The following is a 21,848-nucleotide window of genomic DNA, read 5'->3' as shown; positions in this document are numbered from 1 at the left end:
CTGATCAATATATTTTGACTTCACTCTACTGTTTTTAAGAGGATATCCTTTATAAAGGCTTCATCATCATAATTTGGGGCATAGATATTCATAAGTGTCCATACTTCTCCATAAACTTTACAATGTGCCATTACATACCTTCCAGCCCAGCCAACCAATGTGTGTTCTATTAATACTGGTGTATTTTATTAATTAGAATCACTACTCCTCTTGCTTTTGAACCAAAAGAAGATGATATTATTTGTCCTCCCCATCTTCTTTTCAATTTATCATGTTCCAATTTACCAAGATGCATTTCCTGCAGAAAGATTATAACTACTTTTAATTTCTTTAAGTGTGCCAAGACCCTTTTCCTTTTCATTGACCTGTTTAACCTGTTAATGTCAAGACGAATAAATTTTAGTGTTTTATCCATACCATTTTTTCAAACAAATAGTGCATAGGAATAAAATCTTTCTGACTTTTTAAATAATATCGCAGCATTTCCATTTTAAGAAACATTTCCCTTTTAAGAAACATTTCCCTTTTAAGAAACATACACATTTCCCCTTAAAAAAACATACACACATTCCTACCTTTGATAATGAAGTAAGCAGTAAAACCGGGAAGCCCACGAAAAAGGCCAGTGGAATTTTCCGAAGAAGAACCCCTCCCTTCAGTGTCATTTTTTAAAACCGCCCCTCTCCTACCGCCATATTCCCCTAGAGCAGAGTCCCCACCCTGCCACTTTCCTCTCCGCTTTCCTTTCTCTCCGGAGCTCTCCATGCATAATTACAGTGATATTTTTCTTTTAGCAGTAAAAATAAGATAGTTCAATACTACGATTGAAAAATTATACATTTTTTTAGTTAGTCCCATTTTAAAACTGTCATTTCAATCTTCTTACATGATAGCTTTAATCTTTTCACACCTTTTGTAAAAATTCTTTCACTTCTTCCTTATTTTTGAAAATTCTTTGATTACCTTCTGAGACATTGACCCTCAGCATTGCTGGGTAAGTCGTTGAGTATTTTAAGTTTTTTGATCACAGTTGTCTCTTTACCTCATCATATTCTTTTCTTTGTTTGACCAAGGCAGGGCTCTCACCCATCTATCCATGGCCCATCCTTTCACAAATGAAGATGAACACGGTGCCTTGTAGCTTTTCAGCTTTAGGCACTGTCGGCTGGGGCAAGGACTTGGAGGCGAGTGCTTGCCCAGGACAAGTGCCTCCCTCTGGGTCCCACGCTACTGAGCCTGGCGGAGTGCGAGGCACGACAGCTAGAGTGACGCAGGATTGCTCCACAGTGGTCTGTTTCAAGACCATGTTCATCGGCCGCTGTCCTTATGGATCCTTCGCCCACCGAGTTTGCTGATGCAGATCGCTATGGAAACTGTTTTCCACGCTCTGTCACAGTTGCCAGCCCCTGCTGCTACACTGACGTGGTATTTGCCATAGCTGGGGCCCTTTCCAGGTACTGATGGCTGGGTGAGCCGAGCCCGGGGATTTGAAGTCAGAGTTCCCTTCATTAATGGGCCATTGTTATTTTTTTGAATATTTGTATGTTACTCCCAAGATTGCATCCTGCTCCTGGTAACTTAAAAGTCTTAAGTTGTGGTCATTGATCGCCATTTCTTCTGAGTCCGAGGGTCTGGTGACCCCTTTCAATTTGCAGGCTTGCATTTAGCTTGTTTTGCCCCAGCATTTGTGAAATCCATGTTTCAAAGAAGCTCACCATGTCTTTCACCTAGATCCCTTCTCTTAGTCCAATAATTATTACATTATTACAAGTGCTGAAATTTTCCATACTGTTGATCTTGTCCATCATTCCTTTTCTGTCTGTGTTCCATGTTTTTGCTTTTTCTTCAAGAATCTTTAGCCTGTCTTTTGTTTTATCCAAATCAGCCTCAACTTGTGTCATTCGTTCCATGGCTTTCCTCGATTTATTTAATTTCCGATATAATTTCCAATATCACTGACATCGTAAAGCATGTGCACAAAGTTTCCATCTTGTTCAAGATGGTGGCTATATCGTGGGCCGACCCTCCCCCTCCTGCTCTGCTGGGTTCAGCCTGTCCCAAGGTCCTTTCTGTGCCACTCCTCATTGGGCTTTAACTCGATGTTCTTGGCTGAGCTACTATTTCTTCAGTTTTTGTGTTTTGGTTACCTTGGTCATTTATTACTAATTTTACCCATTTTTGATGATGAAATTCTAATTTTTGAACTTTCACACCATCTTTTTAATCCTTTTCCTTGAGAGCTCAGATCCTCTGCATGGCCACACCCTTCGATGTTCTTTTTTAAAAATTAACAATGTTCATGATCCTTGAGGCATGTTTCTCTGCCCTCTGTGTAACAAGTCAGAGACAAAATTCAGTTTACTGGTGGCTTGGCTTCCAGAACAGATTGCCTGTGAAGTAGAAGATACTCTTGGTAATCCAGATGATACCCTCCCATACAACATCTTTAAGGCTGCTATTCTGGAGTGCACTTAGCCATCTCAGGAGTTTTGTATTGCCGAATTGCTATCTGATGACAGCTGAGTGGATAGGTAACTATCACAGATGCTGAGAAGATGGCCCAGGCTGGCTGGGGTAGACCCTATTGAAGGAAGCAGAGATTCTTTCAATGTTTATCTCCTTGAGTTCAGGGACACCTGGCAAGTGTCTTTCGGGCATCCACCCTTGTTGAGTGAGCGAGACGTGTAAAGGTTAAAACCTTATGTTTTTTTAATTCTTAGTTAATTTTGTGCCTGTCTCTTTAAGAGAATTATTGTCCATAGTGTTACCATAGTGACTATGATGTAATATTTCATAATATCCACCCAGCCATTAAAGGCTTGCTCATTATTCAACCAAATATGAAGGAAATATGAGCACGAGAAATTTTTCTTTGAATTTTTGTATCTCTTTAAAAACTTTTTGAATCATTTATATCTTTATATACAATTATATATCTATTATATAGTGAATATTTTGTTAATCTTCATTATGGAAGTCTTAATGGAAGCTATGCAAAATGTTCATCTGTTTTATCAATGAATTAAAACTACATAAAGTAACAGCCACAGAGTTTGATTTGTTGGATTAAAGAGATCTAAATTTGGGATATCGTAGTTCATGCTTTGGAAGATGATACTTTGAAATTTGGATATATTAGAAGAAGGAAAGTGTCATTTATAAGACATGCTGACCTCGTTATGTTCATGAACTCTGCAATGAATCTAGAAGCTTTGCCAGTCTGCAGGAGCAAACCTAGCTGGAACAGGCTACTGCATCTAGTCAGCCAAAGATAACTGAGCTCGAGTGGCAAATGGCAGCACTCACTACCCAAGTCCAGGCTTTGATCACCCAACAGAATTACTCCTGTCAGCCTAGTTGGAATTGTACTGGTCGAGTATATGGTAGAGACAACTGGCAATGTATTTGTTGAAAGCACCAGAAGTTTAGTGTTGCTGCCTGGTTGTGCCAGCCACCTTGGATTTCTTCTTACAATTTTCCTCGAACATATGGCACACCCGAGGGAAGGCGAACACGGTACCCGATGTCACATCCAGGTGCGACATAAATGCCTTACATACGACAACTACCATTGATTTGACTGCCATGGTTCACGCACAACAAAACCAATCCCACTCTCATCTGATACCACTGGATCAACCAAGGTCTCCACCTACAAGATGTGTGCCTGGATGACTCAGGTGAAACACTGGCTTATAACCTATCTACAAGGAGACCTAGGCATTTTGTGCCAGCGGCAATGTGTCAAGAGTTTTTTGATACTCTTCATAACCTGTCTCATCTGGGTAGGAGAGCGTTGATCAAGCTGATTATGGGTTGGTTTACCTAGCCTCATGTTAAACGGAATGTAAGATTATGGGCAAGAATGAATCTGCTTGCTATGTTAGCGCTCTAATGTCTCAGACACAAGAAATCCAGGCTTGGAGATTTTACTATTCCAGATTCCCATTTCAATTACGTCCACCTGGACTTTGTCGGTCCACTTCCACCATCCAGAGGATACAGTTATCTGTTCACGTGTGAGAACCAGGCTACCAGGTGGCAGGAGACCATTCCTGTCACCAACAAGACTGCGGAGACGAGCGATTGAGCTTTCGTAGATCACAGGATTCTGTCTTTCAGTGTTCCGAACACCATTATGTCAGACCGAGGTCTCAATTTGGGTCAGCGTTGTTCCGATCTCTCACTGATCTTTTGGGCACCAACCACATTCAGACTATGGCCTACCATCCACAGGTCAACGGCCTTGTTGAATATTTCCACGCACAATTGAAAGCAACATTGACAGCAGATGCATCTCTGTCGAGCAATCATTTGACAGTAAATACAATGGTCCTCTAGATTGTTGCAGAGGTATTTAACTGTCTACATATGTCTAATGAATAAGGTTATAAAACCTTAAAAGTGATTATTTTGCTTTCTCAAGTATTTTTTGCTTTTATATCAATAGATAGTTGTGAAAATATTGAAAAATAATACATTCCACTATACCTTAGTCAAAATTAAATAAGTTCTATTGATTCTGATAAAGACTTGTAGAAGGTTATATTTATAGTCTATCTAGAAATATCAATTATGACATTCCTCTGTTACAGAAATAAAGTCACAGGCTTCCAGACTAAAAGCTGGAAGGGAGTGTGACAAATATTAAGCCAAGGGACATTTCAGACAGGAAACTGGAATCAATGATCTCTTCTGCCCTAAAAATCATTTCAAGGTAATTACAACACCCCCTTAGGCTCTAGACTACATAATCTTTTTCTTTGGCTTGGCTTCGCGGACGAAGATTTATGGAGGGGGTAAAAAGTCCACGTCATCTGCAGGCTCGTTTGTGGCTGACAAGTCCGATGCGGGACAGGCAGACACGATTGCAGCGGTTGCAGGGGAAAATTGGTTGGTTGGGGTTGGGTGTTGGGTTTTTCCTCCTTTGCCTTTTGTCAGTGAGGTGGGCTCTGCGGTCTTCTTCAAAGGAGGTTGCTGCCCGCCAAACTGTGAGGCGCCAAGATGCACGGTTTGAGGCGTTATCAGCCCACTGGCGGTGGTCAATGTGGCAGGCACCAAGAGATTTCTTTAGGCAGTCCTTGTACCTTTTCTTTGGTGCACCTCTGTCACGGTGGCCAGTGGAGAACTCGCCATATAACACGATCTTGGGAAGGCGATGGTCCTCCATTCTGGAGACGTGACCCATCCAGCGCAGCTGGATCTTCAGCAGCGTGGACTCGATGCTGTCGACCTCTGCCATCTCGAGTACTTCGACGTTAGGGATGTAAGCGCTCCAATGGATGTTGAGGATGGAGCGGAGACAACGCTGGTGGAAGCGTTCTAGGAGCCGTAGGTGGTGCCGGTAGAGGACCCATGATTCGGAGCCGAACAGGAGTGTGGGTATGACAACGGCTCTGTATACGCTTATCTTTGTGAGGTTTTTCAGTTGGTTGTTTTTCCAGACTCTTTTGTGTAGTCTTCCAAAGGCGCTATTTGCCTTGGCGAGTCTGTTGTCTATCTCATTGTCGATCCTTGCATCTGATGAAATGGTGCAGCCGAGATAGGTAAACTGGTTGACTGTTTTGAGTTTTGTGTGCCCGATGGAGATGTGGGGGGGGCTGGTAATCATGGTGGGGAGCTGGCTGATGGAGGACCTCAGTTTTCTTCAGGCTGACTTCCAGGCCAAACATTTTGGCAGTTTCCGCAAAGCAGGACGTCAAGCGCTGAAGAGCTGGCTCTGAATGGGCAACTAAAGCGGCATCGTCTGCAAAGAGTAGTGCCTGCAAGCTCACACCAAGACACAAGAGAAACTTGTCCGTGAACTACATAATACCTTTCACACAAAGATGCTAAATGCCTTGCTGACTGACTCCAACCTGCTGGAAAGGCCTGTCAAAAAGGCTGGCACTTGCAAGTGTTAATGAGTGACTGGGCACTTTCAGGTGGCCAATTGCCCCACATGTAAAGCTGCATGTTTAGGCAATATGCGGCTGTTTTGAGGCCACCTGAATGTGCAGGACGTACTCTTGAGATGAGCTACGTAACCCTCCTCTAAGAGGGATAATCGGCTCAGCTCAGTGGCTCCCCCAGCCACCTGAATGCAGCTGGCTGAAAGTGGATGTTTAAAAGGTCAGGCTGCTGATCACAGCTGACACTGGGCAGGAGCTGGAGTGTGCTCAGAACTGCATCCTGTGCAGCTGTGTCCTTCAGGTGGCCAGCGTTGAGCTTTAAATGCTGCCACCTGAACGGCAATTTAAAGGGCTGCTTCTGCTTCTTCAGGCGGATTCTTAGCGTAGAATGCACCTGAAAAAGTCTACTGAGACTAAGGCAAACAGAGCACTGTATATTGCAAGCAGCTTCCAGACTGCTTCCATTGTATACAAATTCATATCTTTTATATAACATGTACATGTAAAAAGCTAATTGATGTGCAAATACTGACTGCATTGCCTTAACTTGTAACAATAGTTTCAAAGAGATAACTCTCTAATTTGTATGTGAGAATGTCCTAAAATATGGTATGGTATCCTTTAATTGGATTCTTTGAATGAGACCATTTCACATTGGGCCTCCACCTTGAGACTGGCTGTGGAGTGGATAGAAAAATGGAAACTTACCTTTTAGACAGCAGCCCTAAAAGGCTGCTCCAGCATCCCATTCATATCCAGAGGTGCCATGTAGCGTCCTCCAGATCCGATGGAGGTGGGGCGACTGGTGCTGTAACACCACCTGTCATCAATATGCGGCAGAGCAATGGCTGAATTCCCTACCCATAATTCCTCATGCAGCTGAAACCACTTTATGGTTCCCAGAACAGTTCCAGGTGCATGGGGGATTATGGGAGGGAAGACAGCCATTGCTCTGCCATGTTTTGAGCCACAGAGAGCGGCCCTGAAGGCCAAAGTGGTCCAGACTGGCTGTCCCAGCCCACACCAACTACCCTCTGATGGCTGCCACTGCCCCGACAGTCCCCACGGTCCCCCTGTCCCAACTGCCCCAAGGGCTCCCTGCCGACCCTGTCTTGGAGGGAGAGGGGTGAGTGGGGAGATGGGTGAGTGGGTAGTAGGGTTGCGGGCTGACGGCATTATCAGCCATCCCTAAACAGTCACTTAGCATGGCTGTACCTTCAGGTTGATTGGCAGATGGCTGCACTGTGGAGATTATCCCTCTTGGAGAGGGTTTGGAATATATAGCTCGGAGACTGCTTCCACACATTCAGAGGTAGGTGATTATGTGTTTTGATGGAATTTCTCCACCTTTACATCTTAACCTTTTGGCTACCTGAAGTGGCCTTTAGTGAAGTGACCTTGTCTACCCAACACTACTGTCTGCTTATTCCCGCTAGCATTATTCGAATAAAGTCTGTGTGGCTTGGTTGTACTTTTTGTATCTTGGCAAGAGCATGACTTTAACAGACTACAGCATGATTAAACTTAATAACACAGAAAAGGTCAGGTGGTTGCATCCCTGTGCCTGCCTGATGAAAGAATGCTCATTTAATTGGCTGAGTACTGTACCTTAACAGTCTTGCTCCCAAATAAAGATGTCACTAACTGCAAGATTGGCATGAGACCAACATGATCTGTGGGAACAGTTGAAGGATTTATTGATTGGCTTCAAGTTAATGTTAATATAAATGTCCCACTTGACTTCCTTGCTGCCATTCATCAGAAAGAAGTATGACATCTAGTACACATGGCACCAGCTTTAGATTTCAGGTAAACAACATCAAAGGGCAGCAAGTTAATTTCCCAGTGCCCCTTGAGAATGCGCCAAAGAGATGAGAAAACTGCACTAATTTCCCCATTCAGTCTGGTGTCATGCATTTGATGGATGGACATTGATCCTAATGAAGTCTTCTAATATCTCTAGTGCTATGGGTTTGTAGGGAAAATTCATAATCAGACCCATTTGGCCATTGCTCTTTGGCATTTTCATTTATGTACTGAATGAATATAAGCTATATTCATACACTTGACATGCTGGATTACTTGCTATAAACTGAACAATAACTCTTTATTACAAAGAATAGGCAACTTATAACTATGCAGAGACAAGTAAGGACACATTGTGGAATCTGAGTAACCAAGTGGCAGATACAATGGACACAACAATATGATTGCATTTTATATCATGAATTTTAATAAGCTAGTTCACAACACGGTATCTGATAGGAATCATTTGTTAGCAATCAGAAACACAATTCCCTTCCCTATCCCAGAAGCAATCAGGCCTTTAGTGCAATTTTATTGAGTTCTACAGCGACCTACTGTTGAGTCAAGCCATTTGTTGGTATATCCACACTGGTACAATCTATTGATTTCTCAAGTCACATTGTGAGTTAACCCTGCTTTTATTTTACTTTTCATTCACCAATGACTAAAATGAAATTCAAAGATGGAACACAGTACTAATGGTAAGCAAGAAAATCTGCAGGTGCTGGGGTCTAGTGCAAAACACACGAGTGCTGGAGGAGCACAGCAGATCACACAGCATCCACAGGAAGCAAAAGGCAGTCGAAGCTTTGGGCCCAACTCCTTCTACTGGAGTGCCAAACATCAGGCCTGAATAAAAAGGTGGATGGAGTGGGGGTGAAAGGTGAAGGAGAACAATCACAAGTTAAAAGGTAAGAGGATATGGATATTTAAGTGAGTAGAAGCTAAGAAGTGATGGGGAGAGAGTGAAAGGATCGGGGAACTGGAGGTAAAGAGAAAGAAGGACAAAGGAAAGAGACAGACCAGGGAGGGGGAGTTAATGAAAATGGAGGTTAATACTGATGCGATCTGCTTGGAGACCACCGAGACAGATTATAAGGTGTTGATCTTCTAATTTGTGGGCGGCCTCAGCTTGACAGTGCATGAGGTCATGGACAGAAATGTAGTGTGGCAATGGATGTGGAATTGAAATGCTTGGCCACTGGGAGGCCTTTGCTTTTGCAATGGACAAAGTGAGGGTGGTCAATGAAGTGATCTCATAGTCTGTGTCCAGTCTCTCCATTGTAAAGTGGGTTGCATCAGGAACCCCAGATGCAGTAAACGATTCATTTGGAAGGACCATTTTGGGCCCAAAATAGTGGTGAGGGAGGAGGTGTAGGTGCATGTGTAGCTTATTAGTTAGCTTGTGATCCTCCCCTTTCACTTTCCTTCACCCCCAATTTTTTTATTCAGGCTTGAGGAAGGGCACAGACCTGAAATGTCACTTGCTTTTCACTCTAGTGACTATCAGCTCTAGATTTGCCTACAATCAAAAGAACATACACACTCGTTCTTCAGTACAAAATGGAGTCAACCTTCTTTATTCTTCTCAGGCACTACACCTCTTCATCCCATAAAACACCACCCAGCCAAATCCCACTGACCTTGTCATTACCTCTCTGCCACACGGGTTATTGCAATGCTCTTAATCTCCTCCTCCTCCTCCTGCTCCTACCATACATCATAGTGTATGCAGCCCCCCATTCTGACCCACGCATGCGCACTACTTCTCTTCAGGTACATCACCAGCACTACTTCTGATGCAGGAAATTATGCGACCGCAACAGCTCCCAGCCCCCAAGCCATGCGATGAGGTGATTGATTGGATCCATCCTGCTAAGTTGCTGTCTGGAGAGCTGAGATTCTGACCCAACCTTGTCCAGTTCTGCAAGGTGAGTGGTGTATGCTCTAGCTGGCAGAGGTGTGACTGTACCTTGGATGTTGGCAGTGACAAAACAAATGAACCGGTCATATCTGCCATCTTCATCCTCTCAATGGAGACCATGTCAATTTTCCCATTCTCCAGATCACAAAAGTTTTCGGGTGGCATTGTATGGCCTCATAAGGTCTGTCATAAATGGGCTGAAGTGGTTTGCGAACAGTGTCATGTCAAAGGAACACATGCACGCAGTCTGTGTCATAACTTCTTGTGTCACTTTAAAAATGTGACCCTTGAATATTCTGGTCCTCTCCCTCCCAATATGGTTTGGAATGGAAGGCCTCAAAATTCTGATGCCATATGCTGTCTCTCCATACTGAATACAGATCCATCCCCTATGTTCCCCAACCTGAGCACCGATTGCAGACAAATTGCTACATAAATCAGGTACTACAGCGCAGAGGGCCAGGCATCACTCGCATGGCTCATTTTCTCAAGGCATGCAATTTACCCTACTCAATTGAGGATGTCAGGGAAATGACCAGGTCCTGCCAGGTTTGTGCGGAGTGCAAGCCGCACTTCTATCATCTCAGAACAGCTGTGTCGATTTCAAGGGACCCCTTCCCTCCACAAACGGGAATGTGTTCTTTCTCACTGTCATTGATGAGTATTCTTGTTTTCCGTTTGCCAATCCCTGCCCAGACACATCCATAATGTCTTAGATTCTGTTTTCGCCCTGTTTGGGTATCCTGGCTATATCCATAGCAGCTGGGGCTCATCACCAGTTTATGCTGGTGAGGCATTGCATCCAGCAGGACGACTAGCTATAACCCCGGAGGAATGGACAGGTTGATAAAGAGAATGCTACGGTTTGGAAGGTTGTAAAATTGGCCCTCTGGTCCAAAGGACTTCCAGTCTCACACTGGCAGGATGTCCAATCCATGGCACTCCATTCCATTAGGTCGCTACTTTGCAGTGTGACCAATGTGGCTCCTCACGAGATGATGTTTTCTTTCAAGAGAAAGTCAACGTCAGGGACAACCCTCCCAGCTTGGCTTACAGCACCAGGTCCAGTGCTGCTCTGAAAGCATGTGAGGAAGAGCAAACCTGATCCCCTAGTTGAGAAGGTGCACCTACTTCATGCCAACCTACGTGGCATACTCAGATGGCAGGGAGGACACTGTCTTGCTTAGGGACTTGGCACCCGCTGGAACTGAGAATCCACCACCTCAAGAGGGCCAGGACTCTGACCTACTCAGGGTTTCCAGAGAAATGCCAAGGGGCCCAGGTGTTCAGTTGCAGGAAGTGGATCCAGCCACCCCTCAACCAGTGCCAGATCACTCACACCTTGAGGCTCCAGAACCACAGGTGGGTCAGGAAGCCCAGAGCCAGCTGACACTGCGTTTCTCTGCCCACATTTCCAGACCTCCTGACTTGTAAATATTGTAAATATTTTATTTTGGACTCCGATGTTCTCTGTTTTCACAAAGAGTGAATATAGTGAACTGGGAATTTACTACTGGTGCAATGCTCTAAGGATTGGCTCCTCCCCCAACTTCACCCCCCACAATATCCTGATATAAAACCTGGGCCCCCACCAAAACACCAGTTCAGTCCACAGACCATGTATGTCATTCTTATTGAATAAAAGCGTTTTGCACTCTCTCAGGTCTAGAGTGCTCTCGGTTGCGCTACACTGTCCTTGCTCCTGAATGTCTGATGAGACAGTTGCCCTGATCAAATTTATGGTGGAAGTGCTCTCGATGAGCTATGACCTGAGGGCTATGGAACTAGTAGTGGATTAGGCAGGAGAGGTCTTCGTGAGCTGGTTCAGCTTCCTTCTGTGTCACAAACTTTCTATGATTTAACAGAAGCTGTTCTGCCAAGAAGGTGAGTATAAGAAATGGTCCTTCTCAGAGATAGCGTGCCAGCCATTTTGTTAAAGCAAAGCATCAGTCACAGACCACAATTTTTAAAATCTCACTGACCAATTTTATATATGTTTTAATATGGTAGTATTTTTAGTGATAAATGCCTCTCTCAATTAATATAAAATTATGGCTTTCAAGGTATATTGATGCTGGATTGACTAAAGTTTTCAGATCTCAAATAAAAGCAATAAAATATTGAGAAATGATTCAGAAATTAACATGATCAAGTTTCCCAGCAGATTTTTTTGGTAGTCATGTGTATAATTAACATAACAATATATATAAAAAATTGAATGCATATAGCTGATAATTGTTTTCTTTCAAGTGAACAGAGGCCGTGAGCTTGTGGGATTTACTTGGTGCTATTACTTTCATCTTTGGCAGTTGCAAATTTGGTCAAACTGTAAGTGCTATGCTTGCAGGTGGCTTGAAGGAATTAAGTAACCATCCTTGGAAGGAAATTCACCCACCATCTTTTTGGCATGTTAGCCCACTTGCATCTTTGAACATCTTCAATGAGGTTGTGGCTTCATGGCCTCAGCCTGCAGTTTAACGATATTACTTTATTCTACCTTTCAGAATGTGTAAGCACATTGCTGCACAAAGTTCCTTTGTGTTCAAATAAAATCTCACGTTCTTGAAGTTTCATTACAGGTAAGTATGTCATTATTAACAGTATAGTTTTTAATATCAGTTGCTAACAGGACAGTGACCCCTGTAATTAGAGCTATTTCATTCTATTGCTGAATGAGATTGTTTTTCTCACTCTTGGCATTATTGAAAAGTCAGTGGAAGAGATTTTATTAAACAGTCTTTGAATTTTAAATGTAAAATATTTGAAACTTAATAATAAGCTATTGAACATTTTATGAAGGATTTTGACATTTATTTGTTAATTGAATTTCATGTGAACTGCATTTTTCCCTGCAATCTGGAAGGATGGGTTCAAAGAAGTGGAAAATTAGGCACTTTTAAGCTGCAGCACCTGGGTAGCCCTCCTGTGAGCCAGGCAAAGATGCCTCCAGCACCTTTTAAGGTGTCAGTATCCCCCCTCCCCAACCCCTGTCAGTCCCCACCCACCGTCAATCACCACCCCCCAGTCAGTCACCCTCCCACCCTGTCAATCGTGCCTCCTTCCCCCACCCTCAGCAACATCCCGCTGCCGTGAACATTGAGCTGTCACCATTGGAGGGGCGTTCACAGCAGTGGCAGTTCACAGCCCCCCCCACTCTCTCCCCCCCCCGCTGCAGCGACCCCTCTCCTCTCACCCCCAGCAGTGACATCTCTCCCTCTGATCATGGCAACTACCCCCAGCCCCGTGACATCTACCTCTTCCCCCCATGACAGCAACCTCACTCCCCCTGATTGTGGCCCCCCTCACCACAGCAACCTCTTCACCCCTCCTCCCTCTCCTGGGCCCCGCAGCAGCGACCCCTCTCTCCTCCCAGTCATGGCAGGCACTTCACCCAGGGATTTCGCTGATGTCACAGGAGTAACCAGGTCAGCCATTTTCATTTTCAAGCTGCAGGTGGACACGGCCTAGTCAAGTTTAACTGGGTTTAACTGAGGTAGGTCAGAGACCTGATTGGATTTGGACCATGCTGACTAGGTCAGACTCTTTCAAGCTGCCTTGTGAGTGGGGCGCTAACTGGGCAAAATTGCCCGGTTAACCCCATTTTACATGGAAGCTTGAAAGGGTCTACTGAGGCCTATCATTACTTTTCCATCCAAAATACAATGTCCTTGTCAATTGTGATTTTATTTATTTTATTTTATTTATTTCATTCAGAAAGTAGCATATCAGTGACTTGACCCAAAATCCAGGATGTTACTCAAGACACAACCGTGGGAGAGCTGCATTTCTTTTTACAGACAATAAGGCATCATATGTTCTCTCAGTTAACATATAATACTTCTGAACAGGTAAGGATAATTATTTCTAGGTTTTCTAACTTCTCTCAACTTTACTGATAGGAATTATCAGGTTGTCGCTCGTTTGTGGGGACTTGCTGTGTTCAAATGACTGCCTAATTTTATTTTCTTTATCAATATTTTTATTAACATTGAAATTTCACATCCAAAAATACCGTGCATATTGTGACCATGCGCTACTCGAAGTAAAGACACATACACACACAAGTGTGGTTTGGTATAGCTCTCGTTTATTGGCGCTGAAGCCCAACTTTTATGCTGTTTGTGTTCCCGCCATTTGCCATTTGCCCCATTTGCTGATGATGCCGCCTGCATATAAATTGCAGGTTTCCCGTGCACAGGTACATTCTTACATGACAATACCTTCCCCCCTGAGCACTGTCCCTATCTGTTGGCTGTGCAGCAGTCACAGACCACAATTTGCACTGTCTTAGCTGCCGGATCACTTGCTGGGGCCTGTGCCGCTATGGGGTCTGTTGGCTCTTGGATGCACTCACCATCCAGAATGCCGGCCCGGTTGATGCCGTGGCATGCTGCTACATGAACCCCTCCCCCACCAGAATCAGTGGTTTTGTTTTTGGTGCCCGAAGGCAGTGTCTCTGTAGGCCTTGGTGGCCTGCCTTTCCTGCATGGTGCTGGCGTCTCGACTGAGCGAGCTGGGACCAGATGTGTTGGCTTTAACCTGTCCATAGTGAAGATTTCAGTCTTTCCTCCAACCTCCAGCTTGAATGTGGTGCAATTGTTGTGTATAACCCAGAATGGACCCTCATATGGCCTCTGTAGTGGTGGACGTTGTGGACCCCTGGAGATGAAAACATACAGTCCTGCAGGTCTTTGGGTATATTGGCCCTCACTTGTCCATGCCTAGTCGGTGGAAGTGGAGTCGGGACCAAGTTGCTGACTTGTTCCCATAGCCTGTGGAGGAGTGCTGCTGTGTCATCTTATTGCTTGTCTGGAGATGGTGCGAATTTGCCGTAGACCACCAGTGGAGCTCCACAGACAAGTTTGGAGGAAGAGGTGTTGAGGTTCTCCTTGGGCACTGTGTGGATCCCCAGCAGTGCCCATGGTAGCTTGTCTACCCAGTTGGACCCCTGTAGTCTGGCCACGAGTGCGGATTTGAGGTGCTTGTGGAAGCACTCCACCAGCCCATTTGATTACGGGTGATAGGTTGATGCGTGGAGTAGCTGAGCGCCCCACAAGCTGGTGAGGTTGGAACATAAGCTGGAGGTAAATTGAGCCTCTCTGTCTGATGTAATGTGGGAGGGTATGTTGAACTCTGTCACCCAGGAGGATATGAGGACCCTGGTGCATGAGGTCATGGAGGTGTCTGCCATCAGGACTGCTTCTAGCCACCTGGTGAAGCGGTTGACCATCGTGAACAGGTAGTGGATCTCCTGGGATACTGGTAGGGGTCCCACAACATCCATGTAGACATGGTCAAACCTTTGCTCCACAGGCTCGAAGTGCTGTGTGTGAGGCCTTGGTATGCCGCTCTATCTTGACTGTTTGGCACTGCGTGCATGCCTTCACCCACTCATTGACCTGTTTTTGGAGACCATGCCACACATATTTGCTGGCCACCAGTTGGACCGTGGCCCTGATGGATAGGTGAGCCAGCCATGGACGGAAGCAGAAACCTGTCATCTCCAAGCTACTGGGATGATAGGCCTGGCCTGTCCGGTGGCCACGTCGCACAGGAAGGTGGTATTACCTGCGCTGACCGGGATGACCTGGAATTGCAGTCCCAATATGTCTGTCCTGTACTGGGGCATCTCTGCGTCATCTTACTGTGCCAATGTTAGTGCCACAAAATCCATTCCCTTCGATAGCGTGTCGATGTTTGCCTGGATAGTGTGTCTGCCACCATGTTGTCCTTGCCCTAGACATGCCGCATGTCTGTGGTGTACTCGATGTATAACAAATGATGTTGTTGGTAAGCTGACCAGGGGTCTGAGATTTTGGCTAGGGTGAAGGTCAGGGGTTTGTGGTTAGTAAAGGCTGTAAATGTCCTTCCCTTAATGAATACTGGAAGTGGCAGATGGCTAAGTACAGTGCCAGTAGCTCTCTGTGAAAGCGCTGTACTTCAGTTCTGAAGACTGCAGATGTTTTTGGAAGAAAGCAAGCAGTTCCCAACTCCCTTTGATCTGCTGCTCCAGAACACCACCGATAACTGTTCCTGAAGTGTCCACTGTCAGGGCTGTTGGAGCTGGGGTGTGCCAAAAGAGCAGCGTCCTCCAGGGCTTCCTTGGCCTTCACGAAAGCCTCCCCCAACACTTTGTCCCATGTCACATCTTTGACTTTGCTCACCATCTGGGTGAACAAGGGTCACATGGTTCTGGCAGCTGAGGGGATGCACCTGTGATAAAAGTTAATCATCCCCTAGTTGTGCCGGGCCAAGGAAACATTTGGATGGCCCCTTCCTTGGTTATCTTGTGACCCAGGAAGTCGATGGTCTCCAACCTGAACTGGCATTTGGCTGGGTTGATTGTCATTCAAAACTTGCTCAGCTAGGTGTAGAGGTTGTGGAGGTGCACCAAGTGTTCTTGCCAGTTTTTGCTTGCCACAAGGATGTAATCTAGGTAGAAAAAGGTGCCATCCAGGTCTCAGCCCACTGTGTTCATCAGCCGCTGGAAGGTTTGTGCGACATTCTTCAACCTGAACGGTATGAGCAAGAATTCGAACAAGCCAAACGGGGTGGTGATGGCAGTCTTGGGGATGTCATCAGGGTGTACTGAGATCTGATGGTATCCCCACACAAGGTCCATTTTTGAGAAGATCTTCGCCAATTGCAGGTTGGCCACAAAGTCTTGGATATGCGGCACGGTTTAACGATCTGGCATTGTGGCGATATTGAGATGGCGGAGGTCACCGCACAGTCTCCAACCCCCAGTGGCCTTGGGCACCATGTGCAGGGGAGAAGCCCATGGCTCTTCCAGCTTCTTGAACTCCTCCTTTGCTAGTTGGAGCTTCTCCTCATGCGTGGAGCGGTATGCCTTGGGTGAGGATGTGATGCTGCACTCTGTGCCGAGGCATTTCTGTGGTGAACTGGGAGGGTAAGCACTGCCGGCAACTCTGCCAGGATCTTGGCATACTTGTCTGTGGATCACTGCACTGAGTCAAGGCGGGGATCCAGGAACCTGGCATGAACCAGTCTCTGACCCTTCAGGCCCACCAACAGGCTGTGGGCATGCAAGAAATCTGCCCCGAAGAGCTCCTGTGTCTATGAGGAACTGCTATCTGGATTGATGGTCCTTCTCATACAGGAAGCTGTCTTGTTGGCCAGCCGTCATGGTAATCAGCGACAGCTGGCCCCAGAACATTCCCTGGAACGTGCATGGCAGTCGGCATCAGTAAGCTCTGGAACGGCATCACTGGTGATAGAAGCACCACTGGTTATTGAGCTCACCTCCCTTGTGGGGTTGCTGTTCCTTCGGCAGGCCAGTCCAGGTCTGTCTGTGGGGTTTGGAGATGAGCCCCACAGATGACAAGCTCTCTCTTTTCTGCTTCCATTAGGATGTCCGCTCATGCTGCAACTTTCTGGAGGTCACTGAAGTCAGCATCCGCCAGGAGCAGTTTGATGTCCTCAGGTAGTTGCTCTAGGAACACCAGCTTGAACATTATACAAGGTTCATGCTTCCCAATGAGGGCCAGCATATCGTTCATCAGGGCCAGTGGGGGCCTATCCCCCAGCCTGTCCAAGTGGAGCAGACTTGCCCCTCTCTCACACCATGAAAGCCCGAAGGTCTCAATGAGCAAGTCTTTGAAGGCACCTTCCAATGGGGGCCTCTAGATGAAATTGGCTACTTGCTTGTCATGTCCTGGTCCAGGGCGCTCACCAATTGTTCTCTGCTGTGATCTGCCAGATCTGAAACTGTACTTCAGCCTGGTCGAACTACACACATGGCTGATTTGTCCAGAAGGTTGGCAGCTTCAGGGTGACTGTGTGGACGGCTGTCGGCTAATTTATCATTGGGTTTAGATGCCGTCTAAACTGTTGGGGTCACCAATTGTGGCTGCGCGCTACTCAAAGTAAAGACACACACGAGTGTAGTCAGATATAGCTCTCATTTATTGGGGCTGAAGCCCGACTTTTATTATGTTTTGTTCCCGCCGTTTGCCCCCATTTGCTTACGTCACCGCCCACATAACAATAGTGGGTTTCCCGCGTAGGTATATTCTTAAATGATAATATCTTTTTCCCCATGTGCTGTCCCTATCTGTTGGCTGTGAAGCGGGGCCAGCACCATATTGGGAATGCTGGCCCCTATGCTGCCTTAGCCACCAGTTTGCTTGCTGGGGCTAGCGCCGCTGTGCTGTCTGCTAGTTCTTGGATGTTGTTGCTGTCCAGAGTGCCGGCCCGATTGCCATGGTGGTGTGCCGCTACAATATGTTAAAATTCAAAAGGATACATCACACTTAAATTGTATCATTTCATCCAAGGTACTCCACATTTTAATCAAACAGATTAAATTGTATTTATATAATACTATTTTATTATTTAAATAAAGGAAAATCTAAAACCATGATGAGAAAGAAGATATTTGGCCAAAAAAAAGACAGAATTCTTATCATTAGTCAATATTTCTACTTTCATAACAAATCAGAGATTATAAAAGTAATTCAAAAAGGGTCCCTACAATGTTTGAAATTTTACATTCAAATCAGAAATTGAGCATCTAATCTTCTCTAAGTTTAAACTTGGTGTCACGTAGCCATTGAGTATGATCAGGGGGGGTATCATTCTTCCATCTGAGCAACACCGCCTGCCTAGCCATAAGGAAGGGAAATAAAGCTAATACATGTTGCTCAGATGCTGTTAAAATTATGTAATTCTCTCCAAAAATACCAAATAAAGCAGTTAAGGAATTTGGTTTAAAATTAACTTTACAAATGTTAGGTCTGCTTTGTTCATGAATGAGTGAGACAAACACCAGGCTGAGTCGAAATCAGGGTTCTTTGTTCTTTATTACCGGATTGTAACACTTGCGACTAACAAAGTTAGTCGGAGAATGCATTCTGCCGTTATCAGCAAAATGGTGATTTTTTATACCCTTGGATACATGCTTAGAACATCATCATATCATTACTTGTCCAATGACTAAAACTGTTGCTATCCTTTCCCTGCTAGCTTCCTGCCTCTCAATCCATCAATGTCTCTCTTATCTTGTAAGTACAAGGATGCATTTACATCTTGTTACAGCCCTGTACATTCCCATCTCATGATGTTTTACCTAACAGGAGTACAAGGACACCTCCCCTTCTTGTTACTGCCTTGTACAGGGTAACTCCCTACACATTCCCATCTCATGATGTTTTACCTTACACAAAGTGCAGAGAAAGTTTGAAATATTTTGATCCAATATATCTCAAGATTCTGGCATGTCAAAAACATATAAATTAATGAAGCATCTCCATTGTTGCATTTATCACAACGAGGCGATACATTCACATAAAAAAGAGATAGTTTGACTTTGGACACGTGAGCCCTATGAACTACTTTAAAACTGTAGAGAAGAGAATGGCAGACACATAAAGAAGAGGTATTAACCAATTTGAAAATTACATCCCAAATTTCTTCAGGAATTAAAAGCTGTAGGTCCTGTTCCCATGCGTTTTAAATTTTATCTGAAGGAGCCTCTTTTATTCCCAAACACATATCATAAATGTTAGATATTGAATCATTACAGAAAGGTTGTAGATTAAAAATTACATCAATTAAATTCTTATCAGTCCTCTGAGGAAATGTATGTAATTGAGATCGTAAAAAAATCTCTGATGTGTAGATAATGAAAATAAATGAGCATTTGGTAGTCTGTATTTAACTGAAAGTTGTTTCAAGGAAGTGAGACGCCCCTCCATAAATAAATCTTTAAAACATTTTATGTCCAATCTATATCATTCTTTAAAAGTTACATCAGTGATGAAAGGTTTAAAGAAATAATTTGAAAAAATAGGAATAGAAAGAGAAAAATCACATTAAACCAAAATGTTACCTAAATTGAATCCAGATCCTCAAAGGATGTTTAACCACTGGGTAATTAGTTAATTTATTTAGAGATGTAAGAAATGAGGATCCATGAAGAGAAATAAGAGAAAATTTTGTTTCAGAATTAGATTCCGGAGATAGCTATATTCAACAGTCTTCATGGTTATTATAATATATCCAAATGTAATGTTTCATGTATTGACTGCCTAATAATAATATTATATTATTATATAACTATATTCAAAAAATAATTGTCTGGATTTGAGATGTGATAGAAAGGATGTGAAAGACGCCAATAATAATATAGTTTCCTTTCTTCTCGGCAGGTGTGCCAGACACAAGCACATCCTTACCTGAGGGAGGTGTATGGCCAGGACATGGCTCCCATTTTCCTTCCCTCCACTCTTCTTTCTGTTGGACCTGGAGGGAGGTAATCACCCACAAGTGCCGTGCTGAAGGCTACAGTATTCAGAGAGAAATAACCTGCCTCGATACAATGTCTTTCTCAACTTCTGTACATCTGAAAACACCTAGTACTTTGCTTGAGTAGGAAATGTAATAGTGAATGTACCTCATGACGTCGCACAAACACCAGCTTGATAATCAACAAGATTATTTATTCATATGATATCAATTGAGAAGTGAATATTTCAGATTTCAGATATATTATCTGAGTGCATACATGATATCACACAACCCGGAGATTCTTTTTCCTGTGGGCACGGCAGAATTACCACTAATTGGTAGTGCAAAAAAAAAACTGTACACAGCATATACATGTGAACAAATAAAGAACAGTAAACCAATAATAAATGTAAAACAAACTGACTGTGCAATACAGAGAGAATAAAAAAAGAAAATCAATAAGGTGCACAAGTAAGAGCCCTTAAATGAGTCCCTGATTGAGTTTGTTGTTGAGGAGTCTGATGGTGGAGGAGTAGCAGCTGTTCCGGAACCTGGTGGTGTGAGTCTTGTTTGCATAAACCCAGGAAATTGGATGTGAATGACATTGCATTGTTCTTAGGGTTCTTTTATACTCACATGAGAAGGCTTAGCTAAATATCTCATCTGAAAGTTGACACTATCTAAATGGTGATTCTTTCTTAAACTTTGTGAAATCCGCATTATTCATTGGCATTGCTTCACTTTTATTTGCGTTGATCTTGTACCCTGATACTTCTCCATATGCCTTCAATTTCTTATGTAATTCTTTTATTGATATTTCTGGTTCTGTTAAGTATACTATGACATCATCTGCAAATAGACTGATTTTATATTCCTTCTCTTTTATTTTTATCCCTCTTATTTTATTTTCTGTTCTTATCAGTTCTGCCAGTGGTTCTATAGCTAATGTAAACAGTGAGGGAGATAGTGGACATCCCTGCCTGGTTGATCTGCTTAATTTAAATTGGCTTGATATATATCCATTTACTGTCACCTTCGCCAATGGTCCCTTATATAATGCTTTAATCCAATTAATATATTTCTCTGGTAGGTTGAACCTTTGTAGTACTTTGAAAAAATAATTCCATTCTACTCTGTCAAAGGCTTTCTCTGCGTCTAAGGCAACTGCCACTGTTGGCATCTTGTTTCCTTGTACTGCATGGATTAAGTTAATAAACTTACAGATATGTCCGTTGTTTGTCTTTTCTTAATAAATCCAGTTTGATCTAGATTTACTATTTTTGGTACACAGTTGGCCAATCTGTTTGCTAATAGTTTAGCTATTATATTACAATTTGGGCATGTGAGAAAGTGGAAAAATTTTGGGAAGATCTAAACCAGGTATTAAATAAAATCACAAAAAGCAACATAACAAAAAATCCAGAGATTTTCTTCTAAGTAATATAAGAAGAAAAGAACTTGGACTCGATTTGGATGGAGCACAAAAAAGATTTATTATGATAGTCTTAGCTGTAGAAAAATAATGTATTATGTCAACCTGGAAATTAGAAGATAGCCTGAGAATACAGCAATGGTACATAGAAATGAATAAATGTATTCCATTGGAAAAAATAACATACAATTTAAGAAATAACATCACAGTATTCGAACAAATTTGGGAACCGTACATGGAACACAACAGAGAAGTCCTATCGCGGACTTACACCGCCTAAAATGACAGAAGGAGAAGAAGACGAAATGTAAAAGTAGAAGACACAAATTTCTTGTTTATTTTCATTGTGTCATGACATTGTTTAATAGGTTAATGTATCATATAGGTTGAACGTTGAGTGGGTGGGGAGGGGGCTGGGAAGGAGGGAGGGAAGGGAGGGGGGAAAAAGGGGAGAAAATGACACTGTGTATATTCAAGAGGGAAATGTTTGTGTGTATTTTGGTTAGTATGGTTCATAGTGTGAAAAATTAAAAAAAATTAAAAAAAA

General features: G+C 43.7%; 1 long non-coding RNA gene across 1 annotated transcript; it reads left to right on the top strand.

Moving 5' to 3' along the window:
• Positions 1 to 887: 887 nt before the first annotated feature.
• On the top strand, positions 888 to 21,091 carry LOC138756155 (uncharacterized). The gene is made up of 4 exons (XR_011352810.1): positions 888 to 994; positions 4,596 to 4,717; positions 13,336 to 13,469; positions 19,791 to 21,091. It is a non-coding gene; the product is annotated as an uncharacterized lncRNA (long non-coding RNA).
• The last annotated feature ends 757 nt before the right edge of the window (positions 21,092 to 21,848 follow it).

Source organism: Narcine bancroftii, chromosome 3 (genome assembly GCF_036971445.1).
Source record: "Narcine bancroftii isolate sNarBan1 chromosome 3, sNarBan1.hap1, whole genome shotgun sequence".
Taxonomy (NCBI): Eukaryota; Metazoa; Chordata; class Chondrichthyes; order Torpediniformes; family Narcinidae; genus Narcine; species Narcine bancroftii.
Note: the sequence above shows the minus strand (reverse complement) of the source record. Positions and strands in the feature narration are given on the sequence as shown.